The 27,401-nt window shown below is 38.1% G+C and overlaps 1 pseudogene; it reads right to left on the reverse strand.

The window, feature by feature from the left end:
- Positions 1-4,266: 4,266 nt before the first annotated feature.
- On the reverse strand, positions 4,267-27,195 carry LOC149159084 (cyclin-dependent kinase G-2-like; annotated as a pseudogene).
- Positions 27,196-27,401: the final 206 nt, after the last annotated feature.

Here is a 27,401-nt window from a genome sequence, read left to right on the forward strand (position 1 = left end):
GCCATTCTCTCTCTCTTCCACCCCCTCTCTCTCTCACCACCCTCCAACTTTGTCACTAGGCCCACCTTCCACCCCCACCCCCTATCTCTATATAAATTAAGAATCCTTAATTTGTTGTAAAATTTTGAACTTATATCTTGGATTAATACTTTTATATATAAAGTTCACATCTTTACATATAAAAGCATTCGCACTTTTATTTTATTAAAACTTTGATTTGATTTATATAAGAATATTTTTAATAGACATGAGGAGAGAGGGTGTAGATATATCTCAAAATTAATTAGAATCCTTTTCATTTTAGATTTGATTAAGAAAATGTAAAGAAATTAAGTAAAAATAAAATATTTTGTAAAATATTATGATTGTGAAATAAGTTATGGTTTTTGGGCATGTGGTAGGAGAGAGGGATTAGATATATCTAAAAATTAATCAGAATATTTTTCATTTTAGATTCGATTAAAAAAAATCATGAAATTAAATTAAAATAAAATATTTTATAAAATATTCTGATTATGAAATATGTTATGGATTTTGGGCATGTTGTATTGATAAGCGAGGGTATTTTCCATTTGTATTCTAACAAGGCCTATTTACAAGTTAATAATATCCATGGTAAAGTGGGGTTAACTATCCATGGTTAAAAATCTTTTCATATTGTTATAAAGTATTTTGATTGTGAAATATGTTATGATTTTTTGGGTATAAAATATCGATAAGTCTTGGTATTGGCTCATGGCATCGTAACAAATCCTATTCACAAGTTCATATTATAAATGGAAAAGTGGGAGTGAATATCCATGGTTAGGAATATTGTCATATTGTTATATGATATTTTGATTGTGAAATAAGTTATGTTTTTTGAGAATGTGGTATTGATAAGCCATGTTGTTCGCCAATGGTATTTTAACAAAGCCTATTTACAAGTTAATAATATCCATGGTAAAGTGGGGGTGAATATCCATGCTTGAGAATATTTTCATATTGTAATAAAATATTTTGATTGTGAAATAAGTTATATTTTCTAGGTATGTGGTATTGATAAACCATCTTACCTAGGCCAAGGTATTATAAAAAACCCCATTTACAAGTTAATAATATCTATAGTAAAGCAGGTTGAATATCCATGGTTAAGATTCTTTTCATGCTGTTATAAACTAGCAATTGCACCAAATGTTGCAAAGGAACATCATAAGGAAATAACGTATGGAGAAAGAGCATAGATGAAGAGAGATGTGTTATGTTATAATTTCAGTGAGAGAAATAACATGGTGTTAAAAGTAAAGTGAACTCCCCTTTGGTTATCCTATTGATTTGTACTGCAATATGAAAATTGAGGGAATTCTTAGTAGTTTTAACAATGTACTTGTACCTTTAGTTTTGTTTTATTCCCTTTTTCTAGAAAACATTAATCTTTTTAGAAATTATGAGCATTTAGAATCTTAATTATGGAAGCAAGAAGGGGTTGTGTATCACATAATACAAAATTTTATGAACTTATTTCCCACTAAAATATTGGAAAATGACTTTGAATGGGAAAAGCTCAAGGCCCAAACACAACCCCTTGCTTATACCCAACCACAATATCCTTTTGGGCTATCTAGTTTCTTGATTTTTTACTCTAATATAAATTTATTTCTGTAAAATTCTCAGTGATACTTACAATATAGTCTCGAATCAATAGTCTTTCCTAAATTGTCTTTCATGTCAGTTGTTTGTATAAATATGCCTAAGTCTATTTTTTTAAAGTCCTTTTTCTTGGTAGTCTGGTGTGATGGTTGTAATGTTTTGCTATCATTTTCTGTTGCAATAGAGCCCATGGAAATTATATCAACCACAATGATTTTGTGTGAGCTTAAATTCCTCCCCAATTAATTCTACAACAACTATACCTATGTTTATTTCAATTTCTTAATACCATTCCTCACTTTTGAAAACTGAATATTTCTAGTTTATATCTTCCTCAAATGATGTGAATTATCCTATCTGATTAAATCATACAACAACTATAACTATGTTTATTTCAATCTCTTAATACCATTCATCACTTTTGAAAATTGAATCTTTCTGGTTTATATCTTCCTCAAATGATGTGAATTAACATATTTGATTATATCTTGCATATCAAATAGGAAGATCTATGCAGGTATTTTACATCCATATTGATTTAAATTTATTTTTGTCTCCAATTCTCACATGATAACAAACTCTTTTTGTTAATTTGTATGCTTTTTGGAAAGTTTTCAGAATTGTTTGGCATACAGCTCCATGTTTCATGTTATGATGCTCACATAATATATATATATATATATATATATATATATATATATATATATATATATTATCGACACACAAGGATTTTGGTTTCCATCCATTGTCAACATGATCATACTGTATAGTTGATTTTTTTTTTCTAGTGCTTTGAGAACATTTTTGCATCTTCTCAACCACTTCCATGCATTGTCCACATTTATTTTCACAAGGGGGCATGGTCTTCCTTTCTTATGTTTCTAACCATCAAGCAAACCTTATAAACCAACTTTATTCTTTCTACTACCAATTGTAGAAATTGTTAAATGACCTTGCCTTGACTTTTTGACTTTCGGTCCTTGTTCGCTTGCACTTCTCATCACATTTTTTTGGAAAATTATTTTTGATTCAAAGGTATATGCCTTTACCCTTGTATATTTTTCTATGAAAGGAAATATTTCCTCTGAAACATATATTCTCTTATTGACATAGTTATGCATCCTCTATCTCCTAAATACTCATTGCTTTAGTCCTGTGTCAATTTTGAAAGCATCCTCAACAATTTCATGTTTTCATGTTTTACTACCTCCCTAGAACTATAGACTCTCCTTGACCTATTTGGACATACACCATTTGAAGATATGTTTCTTATAGCCCATGCCCGAGTTTTCTATAGAGGAGGAAATTAATAAACACCCCCAAAATAATTTTCTTCACTTGTTACTCCCTCCACTTTATCATCATGATTTCCATCTATTACTCCCTGAATATTTTGTTGTTGCTTCAATTCCAAACATGATATCAAAAGATAACAATAATTCTCACTTGTAGGGAAGATATAATGAACATCATGACACACCCTGCGAGATTTGAACTCAAATCTCCATCCTACTATAAGGAGATGCATTTACGCTTTTATGTAAGTTTTCTTCTTTACTGTATTGTCCAAATTAAGATTATATTTAAGGGTTTCTCAATTAAAATATTAAACATCAAAAGTTTCTCCTTTTACAGGAGACTCTCGTTGTTCAGCTCATATGCACCCTAACTTGTTTAGTTGTACAAGTTTTCCATGAATGCCTAAATAAAATGACATGCCACTAGATATTCCTTTCCTCATTGAAGAGGTAATTGCATCCTCTAATCCAGTGCCTAGATCCTTTAATAATAACCCATAAAATTCATAATATTCTTGGTAATTCTAGTGTGCCTCCTTGGTTGGTAATTCATAATATTCTTGGTAATTCTCAGTACAATCTCCTTCATTGGCTAGAACAAGAGGTACCTGTGCTTGTTCTTTTTTTGGCTCGTTGAGTGATATTTTATTTTTTTATGTGTTACTTCATGTTTAATACCATCATCATCATCTAGAATATGACTATCCTGAAGTGGCCATAAATTTCCTTTATTATAAGGATATTTTATTCTAAATCCTCTTGCAAGATAGGAAATGAGGCCTACACTAAACTCTACAATAGAATTTATATCTCTAGAAAGAAATTCCCTCCACTAAACTATGAAAAAGACTTCATATGTCTACAAAGAAATTCCGCAGGTAAACCCAACCACCAAGGGTTTTAGGTCAATAAATTTCTCTCAATATTTCCAAGCACTATTAAATTTCTGCAAAACCAAGAAGCTCTGGAAGGTGGTTGAAAAATAATCCCAACTATCGCTAAATGAATTTGATTGTCATTTCTGTAGTAGAAAATAAAACCCATGGAATAGGTTGGAAATAGTTCCATATACTTCATCAGCTGATTTTTATCGTCTCATTTATGGAGTACAAAAATAATCAAACACTTAATGAACACTAAAGTAATTAATTCTTGACTAGCTTACTATTTTTCATATCTACAAGAAATTAGTGACAAAGAATCAACATTAGTAAACTAAAAATGTTTAAAATTTTATTTGGTATGGTCTTTAAATGAAAAATTAAATGTTCAACAAGCTTTTGTATTGCAAGCAATCAACATGCAAGCCACACAACTATATATTAGAACAATTATTAAGCTACCATAAGGTGACAACCATTGGTGTGTAAGGTTTCAAAGGACTGCCATACTGGTTAGCCAAAACAAAGTCACATATCTTAAGTTCACCACAATTGATTAGAAGAAGCTTTGAGGTCTTCAAGTCCCTAGAAAAAATAAACAAAGTAGATAGATGCATTCAACATCGATTTCTATAAAAAATCTATAAGTATGCTTCTATTTTATCTTTGATAAATAGAAGAAGAAAGAACATAAAAAAATATATCAAGTGCATAAATGGCATGGAAAAAAGACCGCTTATATGTTATCTTCGATAAATAGATGAAGAAAACACCCAAAAAAAAGATATCAAGGCACACATGCCATGCATAATGCGCATCATTTAAAAACAATAGAGAATGTAATTGAAAACATAAGGAACTTGTACCTATGAAAAACCCAATTATCATGAAGGTATTTAACACCCTCAAAGAGCTGCAACATCAAACATTTAACTTTTCTCTACCTAAAATACTTTTTCATGGTTTCCATGAGTCCTTTTACATCATGCTCCATGTATTCCATCACCATAAAAATGTTTTCCAAGTTGCTTCCTTCCACTACTTCCTTTACATCAACAATCGATGAGTGATGGAATGATAGAAAGACATTTATCTCCCTTAGATAAGTCATCGGAAATCCATCTCTCTCTTTTTCGATTTTTACCTTTCTCAGAGTGACTATCTCCCTAGTTTTCTTATTCTTAGATCCATAGACAACTCCATATGTGCCTTCATCTATCCTGGTAGGCCTCTCCAATTCATTGGCATTTATACAATATTGTATCATATCAATCATTCCTTGTGCGAGTGGAATATCAAGTTGAATTGAGGACTTGGTTGTTGTCCAATATTATCATCTTCACTATTGTTGCCATCATCTAGTTCCATAAGCTCTCATTAACTCAATTCCAAGTCAGATTGTGCATCTCTTCTTACATCATCTTTCCTCGAGACACCACCAATACCTTAACCTGCATCATCCTCGAAACTTTTTGATTTTCCTCTTGCACCCTTTGATCTCTTTCCCATGTATTCTCCTAGTTCAGGAGAAATACTCTGACCACTTCCATGATTAATGCCACTGCACTCTGAAGAGTACCTCCCCTACTCATTATCCATGTTGGTTGAATGTCTCTCCCGTTTCTTTTTGCCCTCATTCTCAGACCTTGCATCTTTGGGATAATTATATTCATCTGACTAGCAAGAAGCTAAAATGTAGAAAGGTTATAAAGGCTCTTCCTCATCTTCAAGCTTCAAAATGTCAAGCAGATGTCTAGGTTTCCTCTCATCCTTCGATGACATATATTGAAGGTCTTATGTTGGAAAAATATCCTCTTCTTTTCCATGACTTCAATTGCCTTTAGGGTGAGGAGTTGGGAGTTCGTCTAAGAGTGGATAAGTAGAATCTTCACACCCTTGATGTGTGAGGAAAGGGGTAGGTCCTTTTGATCCAAACCCATGTGAGTTCCTGCCTCCAAAGTCACTTGGAGAAATCTAGTTAAATACAATGGATTTTCCATACAACAAGTATTTTGGTTTCCATTCATTGTCAACATGATCACATTATGTTGTTGATTTTTCTTTTCTAGGGCTCTGAGACAATTTGTGCATCTTATCAACCACTTCCATGAATTTTCAACATTTATTTTCACAATGGTGCATGGTATTTCTTTCTTACGTTTCTAACCTTCAAGAAAATCTTATAAAACAACTTTATGATTTCTACTACTAATTGCATAAACTGTTAATTGACATCGTCTGGACTTTTTGAGTTTCGGTCTTTGTGTGCTTAGACTTCTCATCATATTTTTCTGGAAAAAAACTCTTTGATTAAAAGGTATATTGCTTTACCCGAGTACATTTTTCTATAAGAGGAAACATGTTAGGTCCATATAATACTAGTGATTCCCCCATTACTATTGTCGTTGTAGACCTTATTATTATTGTTGTGCCCCTATTGTCCCCATATTGTTATTATTGTGCCCCATAGAATCCCTCTATATGGAAAGGAGGTTTTATCATTTGAATCATCCAAGAATTGTTGATTTGTGTAATGTAAAGTAGGTTTCCCCCTCAAAGAGGCTGAATTCTGAGGTGTAGATCTATCTTTTCTATCTTTTTGTGAGCTGGTTTCATAACATTTGGTATCAGAGCTTTGGATTCTAGGGTTTCACTGCTCCAAACACGTTATTGTGGTATTTGCACTATAACTTTTTTTATGCAACATTTCAGATGCTAAAAAAAACCCATTTGGGTTGAAATCATTCTAAAGCTTGGGTCCCAATTATAGAGCTTTTTGCACTATATTTGTGGAGATATGATTTAAGGAAGTTGGCCTTTTTGCAGCCTCCTGAATTACATTCCAAATAGGTGACCTGGGGAAAATCGTCATAATTTTTTTTAGTATCAGATTAAAATTTCGTAAGAATTTACAGAAAGAGGACGGACTGTAGTTTCCTGTATATTTTCCAGATACTAAGGTCAAAACAGTGACACATGGCACTTCATACAATTTCGCTCTTCTTAAAAGGTATATAATCAGGTCATCTTGGGATATTGCGCGTAATTGTTCCTTCGAGAATCTAAATTCAATCAGACTAGTGGCATTGGAAAGAGGATGCAGAGGGCTACTACAAGTCACAATGGAAGTAACGAAATTACAGAGATACATCAGATGCAATATCGAGCTCCTATAGAGTGAAAAAATGTGTGTAGATTTTTTTAAATTTTTGCATAAGCTTGGTTTGAAAAATTAGTTTGAAGGAATTCAAAGGGAATAGTGAAGAATTATTAGCATTAATTAATTTCCTAAAGAAAGGAAATGGAAACACCTAGTAAGCAACCTAAAAGCTCTTGCATGACTCTTGAAGAAGAGGAAGAAATGCAACATGATATATCAAAATTACAAGACCAAGTACAACAAATTTCACTGTCACTAAAGGTAAATGAAGCCAAGATGAATGGTGTGGAAGCTAATATGAATGGAATGCAAGTTAAGATGAATGGCGTGAAAGTTAAGATGGATGGCATGGAAGCTAAGATGGATGGCATGGACAATAAGATGGAAAATTGAAGATAAATTTGAATAAGTTGCTACAAGAAATGGTCACTAATGGTGAAAGGGTAGTAAAGGAAACTCATGATGAGAACAAAAGAAATGTTAATCATGATTTCATAGACTCTAATGTTGGATTGAAGACCCACCATATTCGAAAAATCATTATGAGGAAGTTTGATCGAAAGGATCCTGCAACGTGGATACTATAGATGGAGTAATTTTTCGATCTCCATAATGTGAAAAACACACAAAAGCTACATATTGAAACTTTATATTTGGAACCAAATCAGTTTGTATGGTATCAATGGATTTGCTCTCGTAAACAAATTTACACTTGAGCAATTTTTAAGGAATAAATGACAACAGATTATGAGGATACAAAAGCAACACCTTTTTTAGCCAATTGATAAGTCTCAAACAAAAGGGTTTAATGATGGAGCACATTGAGAACTTCCAAAAATTGAACATAACAGTAAAAGATATTCTAGAGGAGCATAGGATTGATGTGTTCAAAGGGATTTTGAAGGATAATATCCAACATGATATTCGCCTGTAGGAACCTGATTCATTGAAGAAGGCATTTAGGTTAGCAAGAAAAATGGAAAGAAAAATTATGGCAACTAGGAAGCCTACAACTCAAAACTATAAAGATGGAAGTGTTGTTGCCCCTAGCCTTCCACAACCTATAAGGATGACACTACAACAATTGGAAGAAAAAATAGCAAAAGGGCTTTGTTACAGTTTTGATAGAAAATACACTAAAGGTCATAAGTGTGTTGAGAAGAAATTATTCTACATAGATTGTGAAGAGGAGGAAGAAAAGGAAATAGAAATGTCGAAAGAAGAGTATATACTCCAGGAACAAACCCTATATAAAGAAGAAATGAATCCGACCATATTTTGTAATGAATTAGATGGAATTATCACTCCTCAAACTATCAAAATAGAAGGACATATCAAGAAGAAATAGGTAATAGTGTTGATTGGTCTAGGAAGTACCCACAATTTTATTCATTGTAAAGTAGCAAAAGAATTGAATTGCTTCCTATATTCAACACCAGAGTTTCAAGTGATGGTTGCAAGCGGAGCAACCATAATTTCTCTGGAAAGTGCCATAATATCAAGTTATCCATGAAAGAATATGTATTGAATATCGCAATGCTTTCCATTCCAATGGGAGGTGCTCATGTTGTATTAGGATTCCAATGGCTACAATCCTTGGGTACAGTGGCTTTTAATTTTTAAGAACTTTTCATGAAATTTTCTACGGAAGGAAAGAAAGTTGAATTAAGGGGTATTTCAGGGAAACGGGGAAAGATAATAATCTTTAACAATATGACAAAGCTTCTAAAATATGAACAATGAGGAGTAATTGCACAATTATGTTCGCTAGATGTTTCCACATCGAAATCATCTATTTCTCCAAATCTCCAAAAAGTCTTGGACAGTCATTCCAAAGTATTTGAGACACCCAAAGGTCTGCCACCTCTTCATGATCATGATCATGCTATTCATTTGATTCTAGGAAGTGTTCCTCCAAACATCAGGCCGTACAGATATCCCTATGCCCAAAAGAGTGAAATTGAACGTATGGTTGTTGAAATGCTAGAGGCTGGTATAATTCAACCCAGTCAAAGTTCTTTCTCTGTACTAGTAGTATTGGTGCACAAGAAGGATGGATCATGGCGCATGTGTCTGGATTATAGGGAGCTCAACAAGCTCACCATTAAATATAAATTTCCCATTCCTGTCATTGACGAATTATTGGATGAATTGCATGGATCAATTCAGTTCACCAAGTTCGATCTTCATTCAGGATATCATCAAATCAGAATGAAGATTGAATACATTTCGGAAAAAACATTTAGAACTCATGAGGGTCATTATGAATTTTTGGTCATGCCTTTTGGCCTTACCAATGCACCTTCTACATTTCAAGGTTTGATGAATTCCATTTTCAAACCCTTCCTTAGAAAATTTGTGTTAGTATTTTTTGACGATATACTAATCTATAACAAGTCTTGGAAGGATCATGTTGAACATGTTGACAGGGTGCTACAACTGTTGGAGGAGAATAAATTATATGCAAAAAGCTCCAAATGTTTCTTTGGAGTACAAGAGGTGGAATATCTAGGTCATATTGTATCTCATGAAGGTGTTAAGGTAGACCCTAGAAAAATGAAATCCATTAAGCAATGGAAAATCCCCACATCCATAAAGCATTTGCGAGGATTTCTTAGGTTGACAGGGTATTATCACAAGTTTGTTAAGAATTATGGGAGAATAGCAGCACCTCTAACAACATTATTGAAGAAATATGCATTTTCATGGACTCCAGAAGCAACAAAGACCTTCGAACATCTTAAAGAGGCAATGTGCCAAGCACCGGTCTTAGCTACACCGGACTTCACAAAAGCCTTTATTGTGGAATGTGATGCTTCAGGAAATGGAATTGTTGTTGTTTCAATGCAAGATGAAAGACCCATTTCTTTCGAAAGTCATCCAATCAAGGGAAAGTATTTACACAAAGCTATTTATGAGAAGGAAATGTTTGCAATACTACATGCACTTAAGAAATGGTGACGATGTGGAAGCATTGTTGTGCACCATTTCTATTATCCAACCAGATTGGATAAACGAAGTAAGGGAGGAATGGAAGAATGACGAAGAAGTGTGGGCACTTATTCAAAAGTTACTACAAGATTCCAATGCATCTGATACACTTAGCTGGAAAAATGATTCGTTATGGTACAAAAATCACTTATAACTCTATAAGAATTCCCAATTAAAACAAAAGATTCTTATGGAATTGCACACTTCTCCATTAGGAGGGCACTCAGGATTTTTAAAAACATAGCATAGCATTAAGAAGGAATTTTTTTGGCATGGCCTCAAATCGGATATTCAAAAATTTGTGGCAGAATGTTTGGTTTACCAACGAAATAAAGTTGAAACAATTAAGACCCCATGTCTATTACAACATTTATCCATTCCAAGCCAACGTTGGGAGGAGGTTTCAATGGATTTTATCACAGGTTTACCAAAGTCTGAAGGAAAGAGTCATCATGGTGATAGTTGACAAACTTACCAAGTATGCACACTTTTGTGCATTATCACATCCATTTAAAGCCAGTACATTTTCTACTGCATTTATGGAAACAATTCAAAAGATACATGGAAACCCAATGATTATTGTAAGTGACAGAGATCCCATTTTCACTGGAAATTTTTAGACACAATAGACACAACGGGTCAAATAGTTTCCTCTGGCTGAATGGAGGTGTAACACTTCCTTCCATACTGCAACAAAAATCACCCCATTTATGGCACTTTATGGATATCAGTGACCATCCATCACATCATATTTAAGAGAAAATTATAAGGTTCGAGGACTAGAACATCACATCAAGCATCAACAACAAGTTCTCCAATTCTTAAAGGGTAACCTCATGCTGGCACAGAATAGAATGAAACAACAGGCAGATCAACAACACAACGAAAGAAGTTTTAATGTAGGTGATTGGGTATTCCTACAGCTACAACCATATAAGAAAATTTCCCTAAAGCAAGCTAAGAAGGATAATAAATTATCACCAAAGTATTATGGTTTGTGCAAGGTGTTGCAAGAGATTGGTACTATGGCATACAAATTGTAGCTTCCTGTAGCTTCTCGGGTGCACCTAGTTTTCCATGTTTCATGTTTAACGAAGGTTGTAGGCGACAAGCTCCTAGTTGAAACAATATTGCCAGAACTTGGCGAGGAAGGAAAAACTATATTGGAATCGGAAGTAGTCACATAGACAAGAACTTGATAGCTATGAAATCGATCAATTTTGGAGTATCTCATCAAGTAGAATAACTTATCTACTGAAGATTCCACATGCGAGGATGAGAATTTTATACAGAAGCATCCAGAACTACTCAAGCGTTGAGGACAACACTTTTTTGAAGGAGAGGGTCATCTTAGTTCCCTATAATGCTAGTGATTCCCCCATTACTATTGTTGTTGTATCCCTTATTATTATTGTTGTGCCCCTATTGTCCCCATATTGTTATTATTGTGCCCCATAGAATCCCTCTATATAGAAAGAAGGTTTTGTCATTTCAATCATCCATGAATTTTTCATTTGTCTAATGTAAAGGAGGTTTCCCCCTCGAAGAGGTTGAATTTTAAGGCTTTGATCGATCTTTTCTATCTTTTTGTGAGTTGGTTTCATAACAGAACGTTTGATCTGAAATATGTATCCTCTTATTGACATGATTATGCATCTTCTATCTCATAAATACTTGTTTCTTTAGTCTTGTGTCAGTTTTGAAAGCATCCTCATCAATTTAATTATTTTTGTTTTCATGTCTTACTACTTCCGTGGAACTATAAACTCTCCTTGACCTCTTTGGACATATGAAATTTGAAGACATGATTCTTACAACCCATGCCCGAGTTTTCTATAGAGGAGGAAATGAAGAAACACCCCCAAAAGCATTTTCTTTTAACTTGTTATCCCCTCCACATTATCATCATGATTTCCATCTATTACTCCCTAAACATTTTATTGTTGCTTCAATGCCAAGCATGCTTGCAAAAGAGAATAATAATTTTGACTTGTAGGAGAGATTTAACGAACATCATAACATCCCTAGCAAGATTTGAACTCAAATATCCATCCTACAGTAAGGAGATGCATTTTCACTCTTATATAAGGTTGTTTGTTTAAAGTCTTGTCCAAATTAAGATTATAGTTAAGGGTTTCTTGAGGAAAATATTCAACATCAAAGGCTTATGCTTTTGCACAAGACTGCCATGATTCATCTTCTATGCACCCTAACATGTTCACCTATACAGGTTTTCCATGAATTCCTAAATAAAGTGACATTTCACTACATATTTCTTTCCTCATTGAAGATGTCATTGTCTCCTCCAATCCACTACTATATCCTTCAATAATACCCCATCAAATTTACATTCTTCTTGGCCTTTCCAGTTTGCCTCCTTGGTTGGAGACTCGGACATAATTTGATCAATACAATCTAGTTCATTGGCTAGAACAAGGGGTACTTGTTCCTGTTCTTCTTTTGTCTCTTTGAATGTCATTATCTTTTTTTTTTTGTTAACTGGGGTTGAATATCATCATCATCATCATCGTCATCCAGAATATGACTATCCTGAAGTGGCATATATTTCCTTTCTTATAAGGAGCCTTTCTTTTAAATCCACCAGCAAGATAGGAAAAAAGACCTCCACTAAGCTTTGCAATAAACTTCAGATGTCTACAAAGAACTTCCCTCCACTAAGATATGCAATAGACTTTAGATGTTTGCAAATAATTCTCAAAGTAAACCCAACCACCAAGGCTTTTATTTCAATCAATTTCACTCAATATTTCCAACCATTATTGAATTTTTTCAAAACCTAGAAGCTTTGGAAGGAGGTTGAAAAATAATCCCAACTATTTCATTGAATGAATTTGATCATCATTTCTGGAGTAGAAAAGAAAACCCATATAAGATGTTGGAAATAATTCCATCTATTTCATTGAATGAATTTTATCATGTGATCCGAACTTAAACCGAAACGCAAAAAATTACAGGGATAACCATAAACATAGATATGCAGTGGAAATAATACTTCATTTCATTAATGTAAAATACTGAAATATGCTTACAAACAGTAATGGAAATAAACTAGCTAGGGCGATCGTAGCTTATCTCTGAGAAGAGATGTGGTGGCTACATGCCTCTGAATTGTGTTACAATGAGGCTCGAAGGCCTATTTATTGTTGAGAAATAATGGAAAACCCTTAACATTCCAAAACCTAACCCTAGAAGATGAAACGCCAAACTGTGGGCCCCATTTGGGTAAATTGGTACACCAACTTCCCAGGGTCGTAACTTTGGCATACGATCTCTTTTTGACGCGTACAATAGCTCGTTAGAAATATTTATCTGAGCACTACCACTTTGTGAGGCAACGTGGTTCCATCAAGCCATGTTGCCCGAGAATTCACAAGAAACTTCGTTTAGGGCCTCAAAATGGCTCCGGAAGTTGAGGACTCAAAAAACTACTAAAAATAGTAAGTTGTGCTACAATTAAGGAAACTGAAAATGCTGAGAGAAACAATGGTGGGGGTCCAGGTGGACTTGGCAGGTGGCCAACAATATCCACCTGGATCATTCCTCCCCCCTTAGGAAGCAATAGTCCCCATTGCGTTGAGTTCCTCCATGAGTTGAGAAAACTTTTGCTGAACTTGTTCCCTGGTGAGCCACTTGCCCTGGTGAAGGAGTTGGCCTGCTTTGACAACTCGATACAGTTTGATATTCTGTTGGAGAGTGTTCTTGATCTATGTGTCCATGATCCGATCAGTTGCAGCTTGTTCCATGCAATTTGGATTTAATTCTGTGGGTGTGAGTTGTTCTGCAATGTCGGATGTGTCTAGCAATGGTGGAAAGTATGGCCGAAGGCAGTCCACATTGAACACTGGCTGAAAGCCAAGGAATGGGGGAATGCTAAGCTCAAATGCATTGTCTCCCATAGCCTTAGTAATGGTGTAAGGAACATATCTAAGTGGTCTCAGTTTCCGATAGGCTCCAGTAAGGCGTTCCTTTTGCAAATGCAACCAGAATTTGTTGCCCACCTGAAACTTATGTGGCACCCGATCTTGATCATGTCGCTACTTGTACTTGGCATTTGATTTCTCCAGAATGTCATGGACCTGCTGGTGAATATGCTGGATGCACTCAATGAAGCTGGTGGCCTTATCTGTTTCGGACTGGACATGAGCCGAATTTATGTGAGTAGCTGCAAGTGGCATGGCCACATCAATGGGGCATGGTGGCTGGAATCCCACACCCACCTAAAAAGGGTTACGGCTAGTGGAGCTGTGAAGAGCTCGGTTGTAGCTGTGCTGAACACAGGGGAGGCTCTTGTACCATGTGCGTGGATGCTTTGAGTTATACATGCGTAGAATGTGCACAACCATCCTATTGACAACCTCTATCTGGCCATCAGTTTGAGGATGGAAGGCTGTGGACTTCATGAGTTTGGTGTTCAGAATTGACCAGAGACTGGACCAAAATGTGTTGAGGAATCGATTGTCCCGATCTAAGATGATAGACTATGGGATCCCAAAGTGCACCCACACTCGTTCAAAGAAGAGTTTAGCAGTGGCTTCTGCTATGATATTCTTATTGCAAGCTGACATAATGGCCATCTTCGAGAACCTGTCAACGACCACAAAAGCACAGTCATTTCCATGCTTAGTGGAAGGAAGGCCTGACATGTAATCCATGGAGATGGATTCCCAAGGTCGACTAGGGGTAGGCAAGGGGGTATAGAGGTTGTGCTTCTTAATGGTTGGTTTGGAAATGGCACAGGCAGTACATGATCTGATGTACTTCCAAACATCCTGTCGAAGATTCGGCCAATAGAAATAATTTTGCAGTACTGCCACTATTTTCTCGACCCTGAAATGCCCAGCAGCCCGACTGTAGCGTGCTTCCGAAATCATCTTGGCACGCTCGCTTGAAGGAACACAAAGGTGACCCAGGTGGCATAACAGGGCATCTTGGAGGTGAAAATATGGAACATGTTGACCCTCCAAGAGTGTCTGGTATGTGTGGCTGAATTCTGGGTCGCTTTTGTAGAGAAGTGGCTAATCAGAAGTCTCGTGCCCACAAAAGTTGAGCACGGTGGTTAACGCCATGATCGGTGGTCGACTGAGGCAATCTACAACATTATTGGTTCTACCCTTCTTATACTTGATATTCAAGTGGAACTGTTGCAGGTATGTAGACCACTTATCATGGTGATCATTCTGCAATTTCCCTTGGGTTTGTATGAACTGCAGGGGTCTGTGGTCTGTGTGGATGACCGTTTTCTTCCCCAAAATGTAATGCTTCCATTGTCGACAGGCCTGCACAATGGAATACATCTCTTTATCATAAGTGGGGTACTTCTAGACTGTGTCTGAAAGTGTTTCACTCTGATATGCCACTCGATGTCCATGTTGAGTAAGGACTGCCCCAATAGCATAGTCAGAGGCATCTGTCTCGAACTCAAATGGTTCTTGTAAATCTGGTAACACGAGAACTAGTGCCATGCAGAGGTGATCCTTCAACTCTATGAATAACTTTTGTTGAGATTTAGACCAAAAGAATTTTGCTTTCGCCCCTCCCATAGTGACTTTACTCAAGGGTCAAGTAATATGAGAAAACCCCAACACGAACCTGTGGTAGAAGTTGGCAAGACCTAGAAAGCTACGGGGCTCTGTTAGAGTGGTTGGAGATGGCCAATCCGGAATGACTTGGATCTTGGCTGGATCCATATGCACCCACTGTTGATCAATGATGTATCCCAGATACTGAACCTAGGTCATGCCAAAAGTGCATTTCTCCAAATTGGCACATAGCTTAAGTTGCCGCAGTATTTGGACAACCTGTCGGATGTGGTGGAGGTGCTCTTCCCAACTCTGGCTAAAGATCAGACTGTCATCCAAGTATACTACTACAAATGAGTTGGTGAATGGCCGTAAGATGTCAGCCATTAGCCTCATGAAGGTTGCAGGAGCATTCGTCAATCCGAAAGGCATAACCAACCATTCAAAAGGCCCTCCTTGGATTTGAAGGCAGTCTTCCACACATCAGAGGGTTCGATTGGTACCTGCTGATATCCTAACTTTAGATTGATCTTGCTGAAATATTTTGCACCCTTTAGTTGGTCGAGGACGTCATCAATCCATGGGATCGAGTACCTATTACGGACAATGATATTGTTCAGCGCTCGATAGTCAATACAGAGTCTCCACGTCCGATCCTTCTTCTGTACCAACACGATTGGGTTCCCACAAGGCGATGAACTCGGATGGATGTGACCTTTCTGCAGGAGCTCCTGAATCTACCTATTAATTTCATCATTCTCCAGAACGGAGCGCCGATAAATTGGTCCATTGGGTAGTGGCGTACCTGGGGTCAGATCGATGGAGTGCTTGACCTGGCAGTGCAGAGGAACCCCTGCGGGGGAGGTGAAGATGTCCTCATACTCCTCCACAACCTTGTCCATCTGTAGTTGTCGTGCGGAGGGGCCCTATCTGGAGGTCACGACCACTGTCTTCTTCTTTCCTTGAGGGCGTATCATTAGGAAAACAAATTTCCCAGTTTTGGAAATGAGCTTACTACATTTTTTTGCAGTAATCAAAGAGATGGCGGTAGGTGGTGCTACCTCTGGTATCCTGTAAAACTTATTTCCCAATGTAATGATAACAGCAAGGGGTCTTGATTCATACACAGCATGTCACTTCCACAAGTATGGTTGTCCTAATAATACATCACAAACTTCAAGGGGAGCAATGTCACACAATACCTCATCCGTGAAGGGCTTGATGTTGTATGGAAGGTGACATTGCTGGCTCACGCGAAGATCTCGTCCTTGGTGAAGCCACCCGATGGTGTATAGTTGTGGATGTGTTGTGGTCGGTAAGCCCAACCGCTTCATGACCTCTACCGAAATGAGGTTCTTTTGGCTCCTGCTATCAACAATGAACTGTATCGGGGAGCCCTCTACCCACATCTGGGAGTGGAAGAGACGCTCCTCCTCCTCTAGATCTTCGGGTTCATTTTTCTGGATCTTGGTGGTACCAACAGTGGCGTTGGGATCCGCATTAATGATCTGCTTCCCTTTGTGATTTCCCTTGTTAGGTTCTGACTCAGAGTTGGAACATGCATCTGATTCTGAAACCTTTAGCTCAGCCACCAGTGACTGCTTGGCCCGACACTCGCTTGTGTTGTGAGTGGAGCTCTTATGGAACTCACACCATTTTCCCGTGTCCTTTTTCAGCTTTGCGGCGTTGTTCTTTGCTTGCAGCTTCGTCGGGTTGTCTTGGGCTGCCCCACCTTGGCTTTGTCCTTTGTTCTGTGGTTTAGGGGCACCTTTCCCCTGCTTTGGATTCGCAGATCCAAAGTCTCGCTTCTTTTGTTTAAACTTCTGCTCGACCTTGACAGCATATCGGTATGCTGTGCCAAGCGAGGAGATGTTCAAGAATTGTATTTCTTCCTGGATTTACTTGTGCAGGCAGCCGCAGTATTTGAGTATCAAATGCTGCTTCGAATCCTTGATACCCAACTTTGTGCGAAGGGTATGGAAAATATTGGTGAACTCCAGCACGTCTTGGTCCCTTCCCTGCCGCAGCGTGATCCACTTTATGTATTCATCCTCATAACTTCCAACAGGGTAGTACTGCTCATTGATGGCATCCCGGAATGATTTCTAGGTGGGTGCGGATGAAAATAGTGAGACAGTACTTTCATCCTTCTACTCACAGTAGGTTTCCCACCAGTCCTTGACGTGGGGGGCTTCTTTTAGAAGAGCGAAAACAATCTTTTCCTGACTCGAAAATTCATGAATAGAAAAATAACCCTCTAACAGATTTAACCATTTATCTACGACATCTGCATCTATCTCACCCTTGAATATGGGGATTTCAAAATTAACTTGTACCTTAAAGGGCGTGGCATTTCTAGAGTAGATGCTAGAAGCCAATGCGTCGCTTCTGGGTAGCCGCTGAAGGATTTGGGCAAGGTTGTCCATCATCGTGTTTCGTTGCTGCTCGAGAGCTTCTTCGAGCAAGATTTTGATAGGATCTCCTACCCCCTCATCATTCTTCTCATCCTCCATGGGAGGCCGTCGGGATTTGCAAGGCTGGTCTTGCAAAGGTTCGACCAGTTCAAGCCCTAACTCCTTATATCCTGACCTTGTTAGGGACATGCAAAGAAAAACAGAGAAAAAGTAGACCGCTCTGATACCACTGATCTGGACTTAAACAGGAACGCAACAAATTACAGAGATAAGCATAAACACATATACGCAGTGGAAATAATACTTCATTTCATTAATGTAAAATATTGAAATATGCTTACAAACAATAATGGAAATAAACTAGCTAGGGCGATGGTAGCTTATCTCTGAGAAGAGATGTGGTGGCTACATGCCTCTGAAGTATGTTACAATGAGGCTCGAAGGCCTATTTATTGTTGAGAAACAATGGAAAACCCTTAACATTCCAAAACCTAACCCTAGAAGATGAAATGCCAAACTGTGGGCCCCGTTTGGGTAAATTGGTACACCAACTTCCCGGGGTCGTAACTTTCACATACGATCTTTGTTTGATGCGTACAATAGCTCGTTAGAAAGATCTATCTGAGCACTCCCAGAATTCCCAAAGAACGTCGTTTAGGGCCTCAGAACGGCTCTAGAAGTTTAGGACCCAAAAAACTGCTAAAAATAGTAAGTTGTGCTACAATTAAGGAAACTGAAAATGCTGCGAGAAACAATGGTGGGGGTCTAGGTGGACTTGGCAGGTGGCCACCAATATCCACCTAGATCATCATGTCATTTCTGGAGTACAAAAAGAATCTGGAGAAGGAGCATCATAATATCCCTTTCCTTTCTCAAGAGATTTAGATTTACGGTCCCTTTTCAAGTGCCCTTGCTTTCCGCATTTCCAAGACACCTTTATATGCTTTCTTGGATATTTATAAGTCCCCTCTAGATTTAGATCTCCCACTCAAGGACTTACATTTGATTCTAGGCTGGGACCCTCCTCGTATAGACAAGGCATCACCATTCTGGCCCTCCATATTTTCCCATCTCATCTACTCTGATAATAAGGATGAGACTATTTCACCAAACTCCAAGGAAGCTACATTGCTACCTATTGCAACAACTAGACTATCCCACAAATTTCGTAGAGAACACAACAAACTGATGCACTTATCTTCATCTAAAATTTTAATATCAACAAATAAAAACTATATTATAATCCCATTATTAAATGCCTTCAGATGCTCTTTCATAGAGTCTCTATCTTTCATCCTCAGGTTATAGATCTTTTTCAGTAGGAACAATTTATTAACCAGAGACTTAGATTGGAACAATGTCCCTAAATTGTCCCACAACCCCTGATACATTAAGAAATACTGAATCTGAGACACACAATCGTATTGTGCTCTTTGCCTTCCAATAAAACTTTTTTGAGTCTTCAAATAACATATTTCTTGGTTTAGTACATGGATCTACTGTGATCTACTAATCTTTATCTACCAGCAGATCCTCCATATTCAGTTTCCAAAAACCAAAACTTTGACCATTAAATTTCTTGATCTTTATCTTTCCACTGCTCGCCATCTTCTTTCACCACAAGAATCGATCCCATGAATCTCCCACTGAACAGGGTCTACCATAGGCTCGAGCAAAAAACCCCTCAACAGAAAGGGCGTCCTCGTGGAGCCAAAACAAATCTCGTTTGAAATGTAGGCTTTAACATCATACATAAATGACCTGCATGCAAATTCTAAAAAAAAAAAGAAAAAAATGGAAAGAGCATAAAACATAAAATAGGTATACATAGAGATTTTCCCCTAGATCCCAAAACCAGGACTATGAGATTGCTTTTCATTATGTTCCTTTCAATGTTAGAATACATATATATACATGTCAAAGCATCTATAAACCCCAATCCATTAACCTTGGATTAGAACATAACCATAGTTCCCTTGACTAAATCTACAAAATACCATGGATAGAAAACCAACATGCCCAAAACCATGTGAGAAATCCATGCAAAAAAACATAGATATGTCGACCCACCTAATATAGTGCCTAAAAAAAAATTCCCATGCCACTGCCCCAGACCCCATGGAAGGGGACTATGGCCCCCTCACATCAGGGGGCAACCAACCCCCTTGTGACCCCCTAGCAGTGCCGGACATAACGTACAATGTACAGACAGGGCTACCACCCCCTTGTGCATGGGGTAGTCATGGAAAGAATATAACACTACCCAAATGAGACACCACTAATACTTTCAACTCTATCATCCTCATAACTTTTGATTTTCCTCTTGCACCCTCTGATCTTTTTCCCACGTATTCTCCTGGTTCAGGAGAAATACTTTGACCATTGCCATTCTAAATGTCATTGCAAACTGAAGTGTACCTCCCCTCATTGTCAATGTTGGTTGAACATCTCTTCCATTTCTTTGTGCCCTCATTCTCAGACCTTGCTTCTCTAAGAGAGTTATATTCATCTACCCAGCAAGAAGCTAAAATGTAGTGAGGCTGGAAAGGCTCTTCCTCATCTTCAAGATTTGAACTATCACAAATCTGTCCAGGTCCCCTCTCACCCTATGATGAGTAGATTTTTGTTCTTACATTGGAAAAATACCCTCTTCTTTCACGTCACTTCCATTGCCTCCAAAGTGAGGAGCTCGGAGTTCAACCAAAAATGGAGAAACATAACCTTCACAGCCTTGATGTGTGAAGGAAGGGGTCAGTCATTTTGATCCAAACTCATATGAGTTTATTCCTACAGAGTCGCTTGGAGAAATCTGGTTAAAGACACTAAATTTTCCATGCACTAAGTATTTTGGTTTCCATCTATTGTCAAGATGACCATATTATGCAATTGATTTTTTATTTCTAGGGCTCTCAAATAGTTTGTGCATCTTATCAACCACTTCCACATATTGTCAACATTTCTTTTCATAAGGGGGCATGGTCTTCCTTTCTTATCTTTCCAATTACCTTCAAGAAAATCTTGTAAACCAACTTTATGCTTTCTACTACCAATTGCAGAAACTGATAAGAGACCTTGCCTTGAATTGTTGAGTTCCGGTCCTTGTGAACTTTCACTTATCATCACATTTTTCCGACAAAATATCCCTGATTCAAAGGTATATTCCTTTATCCTAGTATATTTTTTGTAAGAGGAAACATTTCCTCTAAAACATGCATCCTCTTATTGACACAATTATGCATCTATTGTCTCCTAAATACTCATTGCTTTAGTCCCATGTTAGTTTTGAAATCATCCTCAACAGATTAGTTATCCTTGTTTTCAATTTTTACTACATCCTTAGAACTATAGATTCTCCATGACCTATTTGGACATACAAAATTTGAAAACATGTTTCTTGGAGCCCATGCCCAAGTTTTCTGCAGACGAGGAAATGAAGAAACAACATCAAAATAATTTTCTTGACCTTTTATCCCCTACACATTATCATCATGATTTCCTTATATTACTCCCTATAATTCTTTTTCTTGCTTCCATGCCAAACATGCTTGTAAAAGAGAACAATAATTCTGACCTGTAGGGGAGATATAACGAACAACATGACACCCCCTATGAGATTTGAACTCAAATATCCATCGTACATTAAGGAGATGCATTTTTTCTTTTATGAAACATTGTTCCTTAACAGCATTATCCAAATTAAGATTATAGTTAACGGCTACTTGAGGAAAATATTCAACATCAAAGGTTTCTCATTTTCCATGAAAATTATAGTTAAGGGTTGCTTGACGAAAATATTCAACATCAAAGGTTTCTCACTTTGCACGAGACTCTAATGATTCATCTGATATGCACCCTAACCTATTAAGTTGTATAGGTTTTCCATGAATGCCTAAATAAAGTGACATGTCACTAGATATTTCTTTCCTTCAATAATAGCCCATCAAATTCACAATCTTGTTGGTCTTTCGAGTCTACCTCCTTGGTTGGAGACTAGGACATAATTTTCTCAATACAATCTTCTTCATTGGCTAGAAGGGGTGCCTATGCTTGTTATTTTTTTGGCTCTTTGAATGTAATTATTATCTTATTCTTTGTGTTAACTAGGGTTGAATATTATCATCATCATCTAGAATACAACTATCTCGAGGTTTCCATAAATTTCCTTTCTTATAAGGAGCTTTACTTCTAAATCCACCATAAAGATAGGAAAAATGACCTTCACTAAACTCTACAATAGACTTGAGATGCCTAAAAATAACTTCCATCCACTAAACTATGCAATTATTTTTATTGTTACTACCCTATATCCATCTTAACCCAAGATCCATCAAGTGTCGAGAGGGATCAAATATCTCGAGGTGAAAACATTTTTTTTATTGTAAAACTTGAGGAAAGGTTTGCACCTCAAGAAATTTAATCCCTCTTGGCACTCGATAGATCCAAGTTTAAGATGGATCTATGATGGTTATATAATACTATATAATATCTATATTTATATATATGTGTCTCTTTCTTATTCCCTCTCTCTAGCTCACCTCCAAAACATACACACACTCTCTCTTTGTATCTATATATCTCCCTCTCCCTTACTCTCTCTCCCCGCCTTTCTCCCTCTTTGTCTTTCTTCTTCCCTCCCCCTCTCTCCCCTTCATTGATCCGGATTTAAGCAGGAACGCAATAGATTATAGAGATAACCATAAATACAGAGATGCGATAACCATAAAAACAGAGATGCAATGGAAATAATACTTCATTTCATTAATGGAGAATACTGAAATATGCTTACAAATAGAAATAACCCAGCTAGGGCGATGGTAGCTTATCTCTGAGAAGAGATGTGTCGGCTATTTTGAACTGTCTTTACAATGAGGCTCGAAGGCCTATTTATTATTGAGAAACAATGGAAAACCCTTAACATTCCAAAACCTAACCCTAGAAGATGAAACGCCAAACTATGGGCCCCGTTTGGGTAAATTGGTACATCAACTTCCCGGGTCGTAACTTTGGCATACGATCTCCGTTTGATGCGCATGATAGCCCGTTGGAAAGATCTCTCCGAGGAATATGACAAAAAATACAATTTTTTTACCTAAAAAATCGCGGAGGTAGATTTCCCAAAAAACGTCGTTTAGGGTCTCAAAACGGCTCCGGAAGTTTAGGACCCGAAAAACTGCTAAAAATAGTAAACTGCCCTATAATTAAGGAAACTGAAAAACTGAAAGAGACAGTTGTGGGGGTCCAAATGGGATAGGTGGGTGGCCACCAACATCCACCTGGATCATTCCTCCCCCCTTAAGAAGCAATGGTCCCCATTGCGTTGAGTTCCTCCCTGAGATGAGGAAGCTTCTGCTGAGCTGGGTCTCCAGTGAGTTGTTTTACAATCTCTGATGTGTCCAGAAATGGTGGGAAGCATGGTCGACGATGGTCCACATTGAACAATCGGTGAAAGAAAAGGAATGGAGGAATGATGTGCTTCAAAGCATTCTTGCCCACAGCCTTGTTACTGGTGTAAGGACCATGTCGAAGCGGTCTGAGTTTCTGATGGGTTCTGGTAAGGCGTTCTCTCTGCATATGTAACTAAACTTTTTCGCCCACCTGAAACTTGTGTGGTACCCCTCTAGGTAAGGAGAAGTTGTTCTTGTGTTCTGTCATGACTGTATCCCTATATTGCTGTTGCTGCATGGAGGAACCCTTTGCGGGGGTCATGGATGTAGCAACGATCTTCCCCTTACTTTGGGAGTGAACCAGAGAGAAAATAAATTTCCTAGTCTATGAGATGAGATTACTACCTTTCTTAGTAGTGATCAAAGAGGTGGTGGTAGGTGGAGCTACCTCTGGTCTCCTGTATAATGAATTATCCAAAGAAATAATGACAGCACAAGGCCTTGACTCATACATAGCATGTCGCCTCCACAAGTATGGCTGGCCTAATAGTACATCACAAACATCCAGAGGTGTAACATCACACAATACCTCATCTGTGAAGGGCTTGATGCTGTAGGGAAGGCGACACTGCTGGTGAACTTTGAGATCTCTTCCTTCGTGAAGCCACCCGATACTGTATGGTTGTGGGTGTGGTGTAGTTGGTAGGCCCAACCGCTTCACGACCTCTGCTGAAAAGAGGTTCTTTTGGCTGCCACTATCGACAATGAATTGCAGCGGCGAACCCTTCAGCCACATCTGTGAGTGGAAAAGACGTTCCCCCTCCTCTGGCTCTTCGGGCTCATTCTTCTGGATCTTGGCAGTGGCAGCAGTGGCACTAGGATCCTCATCAATGATTTTCTTCCCTTTACCATCCCCCTTGTCGGGTTCTGGCTCAGAGTCAGAACATGGATCTGATTCGGAAGCCTTCAACTCGGCCACCAATGACTGCCTAGTCCGACACTCACTTGTGTTATGAGTGGGACTCTTGTGGAACTCACACTACTTTCCAGTGTCCTTCTTCAGCTTCGTGGTGTTGTTTTTTTCTTGCAGCTTAGACGGGTTTTCTTGGGTCACCCCGCCTTGGCTTTGCCCTTTAGGCTTCGGATTTGCAGATCCAAAGTCTCGCTTCCTCTGTTTGAACTTTTGCTCGATTTTGATAGCGTATCAGTATGTTGTGCCGAGTGAGGAGATGTTCAAGAACTCCATCTCTTCCTGGATGTATCTGTGTAGGCAGCCGTGGTATTTGAGTACCAGATGCAGCTGAGAATATTTGATACGCAACTGTGTGCGAAGGATATGAAAAATATTTGTGAACTTTGGTACATCTTGGTCTCGTCCCTGCCGCAGTGTGGTCCACTTGATGCATTTGTCCTCATAGCTTTTGACAGGGTAGTACTTCTCCTTGATGGCATCCCAGAAGTCATTCCAAGTGGGGGTGACTGAAAACAGTGAGCCTGTACTTTCATCCTTCTACTCGCAGTATGTTTCCCACCAGTCCTTGACATGGGGGGCTGCTTTGAGAACAGTGAAAACAATATTTTCCCGACTTGAAAATTCATGAACAGAAAAATACCCATCTAGCAGATTTAACCATTTATCTATGGCATCTGCGTCTATTTGACCCTCGAAGATGGGGATTTAAAAATTAACTTGTACCTTAATGGTGTGGTGTTTCCAGAGTAGCTGTTGGAAGCCGATGCGCCGCCTCTGGGTAGCCACTAAATGATCTGTGCAAAGCTATCCATCATCGCGTTCCTTTACCGCTTGAGGGCTTCTTCGAGAAAGATTCTGATAGGATCTCCTACCCCCTCGTCTTTCTTCTCATCCGCCATGGGAGGTCGTCGAGATTTGTGAGGCTGGTCTTGCAAAGGTTCGACCAATTCAAGCCCTAACTCATATCTGGACCTCGTTGGGGACATGCAAAGAAAAACAGAGAAAAAGCAGACCGCTCTGATACCACTGATCCGGATTTAAGCAGGAACGCAATAGATTACAGAGATAACCATAAATACAGAGATGCGATAACCATAAAAACAGAGATGCAACGGAAATAATACTTTATTTCATTAATGGAGAATACTAAAATATGCTTACAAATATAAATAACCTAGCTAGGGCGATGGTAGCTTATCTCTGAGAAGAGATGTGTTGGCTACATGCCTCTGAACTGTTTTGAATTGTCTTTACAATGACGCTCGAAGGCCTATTTATTATTGAGAAACAATGAAAAACCCTTAACATTACAAAAACTAACCCTAGAAGATGAAACACCAAACTATGGGCCCCATTTGGGTAAATTGGTACATCAACTTCCCGGGGTCATAACTTTGGCATACGATCTCCATTTGACGCGCATGATACCCTGTTGGAAAGATCTCTGCGAGGACTACGACGAAAAAGACGATTTTTTACCTAAAATATCGTGGAGGTAGATTTCCAAAAAACGTCGTTTAGGGCCTCAAAACGGCTCCCGCAGTTTAGGACCTGAAAAACTGCTAAAAATAGTAAACTACGCTATAATTAAGGAAACTGAAAAACTGAAAGAGATAGTTGTGGGGGTCCTAATGGGATAGGTGGGTGGCCACCAACATCCACCTGGATCATTCAGCCTCCATCTCTCTCTCATTCCCTCTCCTGATTCCTCTCTCTCTTCCTTCCTATGTCTCCCTTTCTCTCTCCCTTCCCTCTATCTATCCCCCATCACTCGCTTTATCTCTTCCCTCCAAGTTTGTCACTTTCTCCCTCTCTCTCCTCTCTCCCCTCCATCTTTGTGTCTCCCTCCCTATCTCTCTTCCCATTCTCCCCCTATCTCTTAAATTTGGTCCATTGTATTATGTTTATACCTCAATTGGTTGTAAAATATTAAACTTATATCTTAGATTAATACTTTTATATATAAATTTCACATCCTTATATATAAAAGTATTCAAATTTTTTTATTTTATTAAAAAGTTGATTTAATTTATATGAGAAAATTTTAATATCCATGACTATAAAGAGTTTAAATATATCTCAAAAGTAATTAGAACATTTTTTATTTTAGATTCAATTAAAAAAATGTCATAAAATTAAATTAAATTAAATTAAAATATTTTATAGAATATTGTATTGATAAGCCATGGTCTGTGTTATTGTAATAAGGCCTATTTACAAGTTAATAATATCCATGATAAAGTGGGGGAAAATATCCAGGGTTAAAAATCTTGTCATATTGTTATAAAATATTTTGATTGAGAAATAAGTTATGATTTTTGGGTATAAGGTATTGATCAGCCATGCTATTGGCCCATGGCATTGTAACAAAGCATATTCACAAGTTCATAATATAAATGGAAAAGTGGGGGTGAATATCCATGGTTAAGAATCATGTCATATTGTTATATGATTTTCTGATTGTGAAATAAGTTATGTTTTTTGGGAATGTGATATTGATAAGTCATGGTGCTGGCCCATGGTATTGTAAAAAAATATATATTTACATGTTAATAATATCCATAGTAAGATTGAAAATGGAAATAATAGAAAAAGGAAAAGAAGAGGAGCTCTGATGGAGACGGGCCGGGAAATTTCGCGTGAAGGTTTGGTTAGGGTTTTTTCTGAACCCTGATGCTGCAGTTTAACCGTGACGCCCTCCATTTCCTCCCGCCGCTACCGCAGTCACCGTCTACCTCTCCACCATAGCACTGTCAACCTCGGTTTCATAGCTCCTCGCCGAGGTGTTTTTACTATGTCGTGCCTTCCGATAATACCTGTGACGGTTCGAATTTACCTTGCTCGGTCTGTTAACTGCAACCTATCTTTTTCTCCGGGATTCTCTACTCCACAAGGTGTCCGTCGTTCCGAGGCGCAGCTGGCCATGGAGGACCTGGATGCCGTTGATTATACAGCTGACCCGCTAGAAGGGGTCTCCATCTGGCGAACTCCATTTTCCACCTCATAAGGTATGTACAACTCAGACTTCTCCGGAAATTTCTCACAATATTCGTTTGGTGAACCGTCGAGGACTCAGCCTGTGGTCCTTCCAGATAATCCTCCAACCTGGCCAGCCCTCTCTACACCCCCTC

The sequence above is a fragment of the Pinus tabuliformis genome, chromosome 5_2 (assembly GCF_031772625.1).
Source record: "Pinus tabuliformis cultivar Carrire ecotype Pingquan chromosome 5_2, CPIR1, whole genome shotgun sequence".
In the NCBI taxonomy this organism is placed as follows: Eukaryota; Viridiplantae; Streptophyta; class Pinopsida; order Pinales; family Pinaceae; genus Pinus; species Pinus tabuliformis.